Consider the following 12343-nt stretch of genomic DNA (forward strand, 5'->3'; position numbering starts at 1 on the left):
TCCTTCCTTCTTTCCTTCCACGGCTAAAAGGAAGGAGAAGTGTTTTCAGACAGCCAGTACCTGGTATCACTGAGAGTGTTTTACCTACGGACCTAAACACCATTTGTAGAATTCTGTTTTATCCATATATATATATATATATATATATATATATTATTATATATATATATATATATATATATATATATTAATACTCATAGGGTTCATTTACTGAATAATAATAATAATAATAATAATAATAATAATAACAATAATATCATCTGTGAACCGTCCGCGCCAAATAAGTTGTTGCTTTTATGGCCAATCTGTTTTAGTGGTAAGATATGTTTGATTGTTATTAATCGTCAATTACACACGAATTACCATATATTTCATTGTAAAACATGTAGTGGCCAACTTGATATCTGTGTGTTATCCAGGACGAAGTGCAAAGGAAAATGGAGTGAATGAAAAGACGGCGCGATATTCTTAATCACTGAAATGGTGTCGGCCGTCAGCGTTGTTTGCTGTGGGTTCATTGAAAGGGCCGTTGTTGGGATTCGTTTTATTGCAGCGGCGCTGGTCGGAGGAATGGTGGTCATTATGCATGATGTCAATTTAGTTAACTTCATCATTTTGTGGATGGATCTTTACAAATTGATGTAAATCGGCAAAATAAATTTTTGAAATATTACGAAGCAAATACAGCGTCTTAAAATATCAAATGAAGAGTCGTAGATGTGATGAAACTGACCGAACAGATAAAATAAAAATAACTATGAAAAGACCTCTACTAATCCTAAGCAATGAGGTAATTACCTAACCATAAACTTTCCCTGCACAATGTTTCCTATGTCATTGTAGGCGAGAGACGTTTTCGAAACTCGTTGCGGTATCGGAGCGTGATCTATGTCTTGCTAGAGACAGAGAGAGAGAGAGAGAGAGAGAGAATGGAATGGCCCCTCTCCCTCTAAACCTTCAATCTTATCTCTTCCGCAATCCAGTCACTTGTTGCCAGTAACGAGGTCCCTCAACGCATACTCAAGGCTTTATTCAGCTTAGATCCCGCCACAGAGTTACAGCAGTCAGCAGGGAAGGGTACATTGGGGACGTCATAAGTAAACAAATGCAGCACAAAACACACAAAGAATACAACCAATCGCTATCGGCAAAGTAACCACTGGTTCCATGCAACGTAAAAGCACCATACAAACAAACAAAGTAACGTAGCTGAACATTCGAACAGGTTATTAAGATGAAGGCAAATTTGCCACACCAGTGACGAGGTCCGTATTTTAGTCATTTTTCTAGAAGAAGATGCGCCTAGCCTATTTTGATTCATCTTCGTGATGCAGCGCCTCAATGGCGTGGTTAGTATGGTGTTGGCGTCCCACCTCGGTGGTCGCGGGTTCGATCTCGGCCATTCCATTGAGGAGTGAGAGATGTGTATTTCTGGTGATAGAAGTTCACTCTCGACGTGGTTCGGAAGTCACGTAAAGCCGTTGGTCCCGTTGCTGAATAACCACTGGTTCCATGCAACGTAAAAGCACTATACAAACAAACAAACAAACAAACATAACATCCTTGTCGGAAGTGAAGTTGGATGAAAGAAAGGTCTTCCAGGCCTATTGGAGGGTGGTAAAACCTGAATAACTTCTGTGAGTTGCCAGTTATAGCTAAAAAAAATAACTCATCGTGATAGTCTTTTTGAAATTCACTTTTTTAGAATGATAGATAAATATAAAACAACCATTTTAACTTGATTGACCCACGTGCTCATTTATCTCCCCTTCTGACAAAGTTAGAAAAACTATAACTTTTATTTTTTTAAATTTTTTTTTACTAAGGTTGTATTGCCATTTGTCCTTTCGTTCGCCGGTCTGTATGTATTTCTGTTTGTCCGTCCGTCCATGAGTGTGTCTGTCACGCCTACACTGACATCGCAACTCCTCATACCTGGTTTAGAGTTATTCAGGTCAAACTGGGTACAAAGCTAAGCCATCAATAATAGACGCGCATGAAGGGAGATTGTCTGTCTGTCTGTCTGTCTGTCTATCCGTCGCTGTGTTTGTCCCATTTACTTCTCTACGCTGTTAAGGGATTTCATCCGAACTTGATAAAAAGACAGAGTTTCATGCATAGACGTGAATGAAGGGAAACGCGGGAGGTATTGCTTTAGAATATCAGAAATCTTGTTGCGTTGCATTTCGAAAATTTAATTACTCTAGACTGCAAGATATGGGGAATTATAGAAGGAACGTGCTTAGTACCATTTTTCTTTAACACGTATGTCAATGAATAAACGTCAGATGACACAAAAAAGCTAAAAAAGGAATAAATAAATAAAAATAAAAAGACGTAAAAACATTAAATCATTTTTTTCATTGCGTAGTTGGTGTTCAAGCTTATGTAAAGCCACACTAATACTTTTTTAAAATCATTTATTCTGAAAATATAACCAAATTCTGTACATTATTTACATAGTACTTATCATATATACAGAAGAATAAAAAAAATAAAGTACAGTGTTAAATACCTTTGTTAAAAATGATATTACGCGTAATCTATATTTTCTAAAAATTCTCAGTAATTCACATTTCCTTATAAAAACCGGCTATTGTTAAAGTTTATAGTAGATCCATACACTAGTTCATACTTTAAAGATTTAACTCATACTTGTATGTCACGGCTACTTTACTTCCTTCTAAAGATGACGTCCGTCATTTTCGTTAGCGACAGTAAATAAGTCCATTGTTCCGTACACCTCTACACTGTATTTTGGAACTCTCTCTCTCTCTCTTTGTGCTTCCCGAATCCTTTAACCTGCTTGTCTTTTATGAAGCAGTCTTTTCGTTCCCTGTTAAGTGGAGCTTGTTACCACAATTACATCTTTTGTCAGTGACAAGTGCTAGATTTTAGACAGCAATATCATTCTTGAGCTCTTCAAAATATATATTTAAAAAGAATTCTACTCTTACCTTTAATTCAGGAGCTGTTACTGTCACTGAGGTAAGAGTATGCAATTGTATATAAATTTGAGAAAATAAATATAATCGGAAGTCTTCCACGTCTTTGTTCGACATTTTATTTGTGAAATTTTCCGTTTCTGTTATGTGGATAACTTATATTTTCCGGAAACATCGTAAATTCTACATCCAAGAAAGGGGAGACAGATATTCACTATCATCATTTACGTGAATAGGCAATATTGTCAAGGCTGTTTTTAAAGGCCATAGCAATTGGAAGACTTGTGTGCCAGGGCTGGGGATATAAAATTTGTTTTACCTTTGAAAGCAAGAAATATTTCACCACTGAAGTAACAAGTGCGTTCACGGAAGAAAATGACAGACGGCATAAGTATTCAGAGTACGAAAGAGAAAGGACAAAAGAAAGGAACTGCGTGAGAAAATGGAAGGTTATTTGTATTTAGGTGAAAGTAGTTACCTGTGGTGTTTCGATATGCTTGCATGGTCAGATTAATTGTAAGCTGCATGTCGCTGGATCGATGAAAGTAATAACCACTTTTGCCGGAATGGCAGTATCTACGTCAACAATAATTACAGCCTGCATTGTGAGTAATGGCATCTATTAACTCGGTTTATTGATGCTGGGGAAATTGAATTGTCCGTAACGCTCTAGGAATACAGTTGCAACACCATTGCTTTAGCAGAGATGTCGTTTTAGATCAAACTTTTTCAACTTGTCCATCAGAAAGGAAAGTCAAAGTCTGGTAATATATGCGACAAACATTACTGTAGTTTATGGGATATCTCTCTCTCTCTCTCTCTCTCTCTCTCTCTCTCTCTCTCTCTCTCTCTCTCTCTCTCATCCCAGACCATCCAAGATTGGAAGATGCAAAACATACCGGAATGGGGAAAGCCGAACGAGCTGTAAGGTCTGTAAGGTAAGCTCTCTCTCTCTCTCTCTCTCTCTCTCTCTCTCTCTCTCTCTCTCTCTCTCTCTCTCTAATATCGTATATGAGATTTTGCTTAGGATAAAATTCTTGGAAAACTGCATCTTATATGCGAGATTACGCACAAAATACTATCCTCGCAGAAACTGCTCTCATAAGTGAGACCACACAGAGAATAGAATTCGCTGACGAATTAGGGGATCACGTTTAACTAACCCTTCGAAACTATTCATTTATGCATCCGAATCATGAAGTATTATCCATTGTGCAGAAAGCGCCACTTGACAGTGAATGAGGCAGCGAAGCATTTAAGAGAAAGCGAAAGCTATGAATGCGATTAAGGAAACGAGAGAGAATGAGAGAATGGGAAATGCTCTCGGGGAAGAGGGATAAGCATTAACGAATAAAGTGGATATGGAAGTAGGGTGAGAGATCCGGATGGTAGTGTGATAAGATACATAATATTCCGGGGTAGAAAAATAATAAGTAAAGTGGACCTGGCTTTTGCGGTGCCAGATGACTCGCAATCAATCAATCAGTCAGCCAAGGTAATTGTATATTGGATTAAGGTAAACGAGACCGAAGCAATGTCATTATTAGGGGATAAAACGTTGGAAGAATAGAACCGACTCAAGACGTCTTGGCCCGTTAACAATGTTTCTCGTACTCTCCAAGATTAGGGGATATGAGATATGATGGTATCTAATCAAGAGCCATGTTAAACGATGACCTCCTCGGTACATTACCCAGCAATGCAGGAGCAGCTTTTCATTCCCGTAAAGATTCCGAAATAATTGGAATCGCCAATTCTACGAGGTTCCGGGAATCAGATGGTCTCGGTAACGTCTTCCAAGCCATTTTGTTCTTTTATGACAAGACTCCTCTCCAGGATTTGTCTAATAATTTAGATTGGAAAACTTCGGTTTGGTTGAAGTACATTGATAGCTTATTCCTATATCAGTTTCCTGTTAGGGATAATCTTAGCTAAATAATGAAACGGGTCAGCGGGTCAGTTAGGAATTAAATGATTAACTGTGGAATGAACTAGCCTTACAGGTTGTATGGAACTAAAGTTATACAAGAATTCAGTGGTATCCAGTCCCTAGACTGATGTGTGTGTGTGTGTGTGAAAGATAGGACTTTGTCTCGAACTTCCATTCACGTGTATTCGTCAGTAGGTGAATGTTCAATTATTCGTCAGCAGGAGAATCAAAAGAACAGCAGTAGACAGGAACTTCAAAATGGGTGATTTGTTTATATTGCCAATAGTTTAATTTTATTCATGGGTCCAAAAGATGGGGCTTTGTTTACCCATGAAGATAATCCTGGTTGGTTTATTTGGTGTATGAGGCACTAAATGGCAGAGCAAAATGAGAAAAAATTGCCGAAGGTTCCTTGAATAAGTAGAAAATGATTGAAGAAAGGTCGTATATAGTACCAGGGAAAGGGGTGGGGCATACCCGTTTGCTATTTTTTATTTTTTTTTACTGAAGGAAGGATGGTCATTTCTAAAGGCCAGATAGGTTTTATTTTGTAAATACAATGCAAAATAATATTTACAAAACAAATTTACACGTATTTACAAAATACATTGTAAATACCAAGGTATATACCTTGGTAAATACATTCTTTGTTCGCACACGCAGGTCAGATTATCTTAATTATCTTAAGCTACTCGAACCTAGTAATATAAAATGATCTCACTACAGTTACAGTGTTGTGTGAATTTCTTAATTCTTTGGGAATAACATTAGTGATAAATTTATCACATTTCAAAACAGCCTGCAGTTTATAGAGACGACACCTTTTTGTAATTTTTTTTTACGAAATAAATTGTCCATTTTTATTAAGATTCTGGTGAAAAATTCAGCAGGGATAAACAGGTTTTTTTTTTTTTTTGTATCAAACTTATGTTTAAAAGTTCATAAATTTCATGAAATACCTATGCTTTAGAGGCACCAATCTCCTGAAGTGTTCAGTTCATGTTACACAAATTTTTTTTCATTCACTTCATGTTACAATTTTTATTTTTTCAGTTTAACCCACATTTTTTTTATTCATATTACCCACAATTTTTTTTTTCATTCAATTCATGTTTCACACAATTTTTTTCATTCATTTCATGTTACCCACAACTTTTTTTTCAATTCATGTTACCCACAATTTCTTATTCATTCATTTTGTGTTACCCACTTTTTTTTTTTATCAAATCCATGTTACCCACAACTTCTTATTGAGTTAATTCATGTTACCCACATTTTCTTATTCATTCGATTAATTTTACCCAATATATTTTTTTATTCAATCCATGTTGCCTACCATGTTGTTTTCATTCTATTCATGTTACCCCCAATTTTTTTGCCTTCAATTCCTGTTACCAAATTTTTTTCATTCAGTTCTTGTTAAGCACATTTTTTTTCATTCAATTCATGTTACCCACAATTTTTTTCATTCAGTATGTTACCTACATTTTTCCATTCAATTCATGTAATCCACAATTTCTTTCCCTTCAATTTCTGTTACCGAATTTTTTTTTCATTCAGTTCTTGTTAACCACATTTTTTTTAATACAATTCATGTTACCCACATTTTTTTTGTATTCAATTCACGTTAATCGCAACTTTTTTTTTTCCAACGCTTCCTGAAATACTGTGCCCGGAAGCGTCGTAAACAAGCGTGTGTGGCAACGGTAAGTTTTTGGTCAGCATTTTCTTTTTCATCCGATCCATAGAAATATTCTCGGAAGCGAACGCTTTCCACGTCAGAGCCTGTTGGAGGTTCAAACGCGTCACCGGGAAAAACGTGGATTCTGGAGAATTGCTTTTCTTTTTTTCTCTTTTTTCGAGAATATATACATTATATGGCGTTTGTGCAAATGAAACAGTAGGGGCTGAATATATATATATATATATATATATATATATATATTATATATATATATATATAATATTTATATATATATATATATATATATATATATATTCTATATTTGTATTATATATATTATATATATATATATATATATTATAATATATATGTGTGTGTGTATATATATATATATATATATATATATATATAATATATATATATATTATATATAATTTATGTATGTATGTATGTGTGTACACATACACACACACACACTATATATATATATATATATATATATATATATATATATATATATACATATATATATATATATATATATATATATATATACATATATATATATATATATATATATAATATATATATATATACATACATATATCTACACACTGTTCATTCGTGATGCAATATAAGTCGTGAATGCCTCCGCCTCCCTTCCCGACTGTCACACGCAATTCTCCCATCACTACCAACTACTGGACGATGCCTTTATGTAGCCTACTTTATTTTCTAATACTTCGTATAACTTTTTAGACAGGAACCAGCGTTTTAATAAAGAAATATGTCCTCACCTGGAAGTATATTTAAACCCTCCGTATTTAGAGATCCGAGTGAATATCTTTAATCATACATTATCCACATTTATTCCATTTCTTTATTTTAGTAATCAAATTTAATCATGGTGTGTTTTGTATTCTTTTGAAATCATGATGTTTTTTTGTATTCGTCTGAAATGTAAAAATATCCTAGAACTCCAAGTGCAGGAAATTTATTTTGCAATGGTCCCCTCATCTATAGTAAATTCACATCAACCATGAATTTGATGCCTAGTCCAGTCCCTTACGGCGCTCCTGATTGGCTGTTGATAAGCCAATTACAGGGCTGGAAACTGTCAGTCTCGAAAGAGTTCACATTGGTAGGATCTATTTTCCATCTCTCCTGAGGGATACGTCTATCAAAAGTTTCTATCACGAGAGGTGGAACATTCATCATGCCTGTGTGAACTCTCCAGAGAGACTGAGAGTTTCCAGCCCTGTCATGGGCTTATCAACAACCAATCAGGAGCGTCGTAAGGGCCTGGCCTAGACATCAGATGCACGGTTGATGTGAGTCTACTATAGTACTGGGTATGTATAGATGGCTCATTAAAAAGAAAATTTTGGAAATTATTTTTTACCAGTTCCATTCATTAGGTAGCCTATTAAACTCCTTCTATACTTTTTTTTCCATCTCTAGTACATTTTCATTCGAGGAAGAATTATGCAAATAACCTCCTTTCCTTACAATGCCTTGACAGGGAAACTCTAAGAAAGCCAATTTCCCTCCGGTCGAAGTCTGCCATCGGAAATGAAAGAAGAAGAGGAGAGACGAACATTCCTGTCGAATTCCCCGGGCGATCGAGAGACCTCCTCTCCCACAGTGGGAGAGAAGCCTTGAGGAGAAGTATCGTGGGATTTGGCTTGGGGAATAGACATCTCTGGAAAGGGTTGTGGGGTTTAGGTGGGGAGAGGGGGGAGGGTGGGAACTAAGAACGCGCGAGAGGGAAATCAAGTCATCCAAACCTCCCTCAAAGGCAGAGTGTCTTTTTTTTATATAATTTTGTTTATTTATTTTTTTTTTTGAGGGGGGGGGGGGGAAGGGGGGGGAAAAAAAAAAAAAAAAAGGGGGTGCCGGGGGGGGGGGGAGGGCTTATCTTGGATAAAAAGGGAAAACGGGGCCGAAAACCGGCCCTCTCAGCATTTCAGTGGGAATATGGAAAAATGTGATTGTTGTTTATTCAGGCAGAAAATTGTTGATATGAAATGGGAAGAAAGTGCGAAAGAATTTTCTGTAATTGATTTAACAAAATTAGGATTTTGGTGGATACTATTTAAAGGTTCTAGGATATATATACTTGGTTAAGGTTAAACTATTCAGTAGACTTTAAGTAAAAGCTTTGAGGTAATATTGGTAAGAATAACATATTCATCGGTTGAAATTCCGTATTATCTTGTTCTACTAATACTTGGTTACATGTGAAATATTCAATAGATATTTTATACATGTTTTAGGAAATACTTAGTTAACTGTACCATATTCAGGGGCGTCGACTCTCTATATGAATCTTGTTCTAGAAACATATATACTTGAGACAATGTCATCGACAGCCTCATCTCTCGTCAGAGTTTTACTAAAAGGTGGAAGATAAAACTTTAAGTAGAGTTAGAGGATACCTCAGCGTAAGCGGAAATACAGTTCTCGGGAGCAAATATTTTCACGAACTTCAGGTCGTTCTCTGGAGGCGTTTTCACGAAACCAGACCGTTTTCGCGGAGTGTTTTGTGCGTTTGATCGGTTTTCTGGTCGGTTTTTTTTTTTTTTTTTTTTTTTTTTTTTTTAAGAACCCCGTTCTTCTCTTCAAAAGCGATGGCACTGACTTCATACATTCCCGAGCGGTATCGACTTTTTTTTAAACAATATTAGTTTCCTTTTGTTTCCAAGTTTGATATATTCTTTGTATGGTTATTGTTTGTACTGAAATTACCGATGTTTTAAAAAGCAATGAAGAAGGTTAAATTCAAAGATTATATAAGTTTTAATCGGAACAGCCAGAGAGAGAGAGAGAGAGAGAGAGAGAGAGAGAGAGAGAGAGAGAGGTTATGTTACTGTGCATACTCATCCATAAATCAATGTATGAGTATAGAGTGCAAGAAAAATGTTGGAGAGAGAGAGAGGAAGAGTGTGTAATGTATGTGTGTGTGTTACTATACTCGTTTTTTTCCATCTTTTGTCCATCCGCCTGTGGTGTTTTGTATGTACACTGCGTCCCGGGCTTTAAATAGTTACGCTATGTGTAAGTTTTAGGTAAATAAAAGATATCTGGGTGTACATTTGCAACTGAAAAGTGTTTTAATATTTACTGTATGCGAATTACACCCGTTAATATTCGAAATAGGATATTGTTATTATTGTTGAATGTAAGCTAAATGTAACTTATCTTAAGCCGGGAAGCAGTGTTACCATACAAACGCAAACCACAGGCGGATGGACAGATGGTAAAAAAAAACAGAGTATAGTTACTACAATGTTTTTTTAAAACATTCTTTACTTCAGACTGTAGAGAAATATGATTACTAACTTTCCATGAAAAACACTTTTATTTTTTACGTAGCAACCTGCATTTTCGATTGTTGAAACAAAGATCTGACCGAAATATCAAACATTTGAAGGTCTTTAGAAGGTACGCAGAGGAATGGGCTAATTATATAATGATATTGACGTAAGAGTTTCTTAAAAGAATTCTTATTTTTTCATAATATTTATCGTAGCAAAAATCAGTAAACTAAAACGACAGAGTAAATGAGTCAAAAAAAATTTCGCTTCTGATTCTTTGAGAGTTACGTAAGAAAGGCGGTGGTCTCTTTATTATGCATTTTGTGAGGCGGCTTTTTTTCGCTCCTACAGTCTAAGAGGTAAACCTTGTACTGAATATTAATTCGAGAAATCCGAAAATTAAGATCTTGGATTCTTTGGGTTGTTGAGTACGGATTTCTTTTGGGGTGTGAGTAACGCGGGTGCAGTGCGTCTCTCTTCCTCTTCTCGCTTGCTCTCTCTCTGCTCCCCCCCTCCTCTCTCTCCTCCTCCTTCTCCTCCCTCTCTCTCTCTCTCTCCGTCGTCCCCCTCTCGTCTCTCTCGTAAAAGTGTGTGGATGTTGGATGGTAATGTTTACGTAATGGATTTTAGAAAAGTCATGATACACACACATACTTATATAGATATATATATATATATATATATATCTATATATATATATTATATATATATATATATATATACGTATATATATACATATATCATACGTACATAGTATACTATCACACACATAATATATACTATATGTGTATGATGATGTATATATATATATATATATATATATATATATATATATATATATATATATATATCTATATATATATATATATATATATACTAAAACGCCTTGGTAAACTAGTAAACGGTACGAATATATAAATCTTCATCGGGTTTAAACAGTCAAAAAGTACAAAAAGCATATACTCCTGATTACGATACGGACAAGAGAGTTTTACCCCATGATTCCTGCTAGAAAAAAACACGTGTGTATTCGCTCACGTTTTTGTTTACTAGGGAAATTAAACCCGATGAATCCTTCCTCCGATTCCCAGCTTTGCCTCTCTCTCTCTCTCTCTCTCTCTCTCTCTCTCTCTCTCTCTCTCTCTCTGTACATAGCTAGCGTTCAGCGTTTTGATATCTCGCGCGGTATTCTGTCAAAATGAGTCCGGTATCTATATAGCTGGTTCACTTAAGGTAGGTTCTTGTACGAGCCCTATGCTTGCGTGACGTTTGTTTGGCGGCCGCTGATTGTCCCAGCCAATCAGCGGCTGCCACACAAACGTCTCGTAGGCACAGGGCTCACCCAAGAATCTACCTTAAGTGAAACAGCAATAATTGCGCATTCCTTGAAACTTCTTAAACATCATTATGCTTCGACTAGCTTTAAAAATTAGATCCAATTACTTATGGAGGTAAAGGAATTGCGACGAAGGCAAGCAACATCACAGAAGACATATGAGGCGAGGAAACAGTAGACTGGAGAAAGTGACGGGATGTGAAAGTAGAAAGTCCTTAAGTCTTTCAGAGGAAAAATAGGCATAAAACAAAGACGTAAATTGAGAGAGAGAGAGAGAGAGAGAGAGTTTCAGTGGTGTGCAATAAGGAGGTATAACAGTACATTCTCATCCTATCGCCATTAAAGATAAAACCAGCGTTGGTAAATGCAGGAAAGAACAAATTTAGTTTGTTGAACTTTATTTCAAAGCGAACGAATATCACCAGATAATCGAAGGTGTGGATTTATGAAAATGTAGCTTGAAGCTTTTTTCAAGTCACTTCAGCTAAAAGGCGATATTTTGTTTTAAGTTTAGCTACAAGGTAATTTTTTTTTTTTTTTTTTTTTCTCCAAAATATGAATCAATGATAGAAGACGTTTGGAAGCAACCATCTCTCTCTCTCTCTCTCTCTCTCTCTCTCTCTCTCTCTCTCTCTCTCTCTCTCTCTCTCTCATGCACACGTACTATTTTTCTGCGATGCAATCACCAACAATTCAAGTGATGACATTTTCAAAGAATCGCTTTATTGAGCAGAAATGTTAATGCAGAGAATGTGAGAAAAAGGTCATCGTTCCGCTGAAGGGTCATTAGAGATAGCAATTAGAACCCCAGAGACAATTTAATGAGATCGTTACAGTAATTAAAAAAATCTTAATTGTTAGTCCATAGGAAACGTACAACCTGTTGGGACAGCTGAAAAAAAATATTATGGGTTGGCGTTTCTCGAAATAACCCAATTTTTTTTCTAGGAAAGGCAAAGTGAACCAGTATGAGTTTTTAACTTCAATCTCTTATATCGTTTACGTTTAAGGTTATGTGATATTTATAACTGGTAGAAGTCATATATTGGTTTAAGATTTGGTTTTTTATTTGTTTATTTTTTATTTCCTAGATATAAATATTCACTATCATGCTTTCCTTATATATATATA

This window comes from Macrobrachium nipponense, chromosome 16, assembly GCF_015104395.2.
Source record: "Macrobrachium nipponense isolate FS-2020 chromosome 16, ASM1510439v2, whole genome shotgun sequence".
NCBI classification, from domain to species: domain Eukaryota; kingdom Metazoa; phylum Arthropoda; class Malacostraca; order Decapoda; family Palaemonidae; genus Macrobrachium; species Macrobrachium nipponense.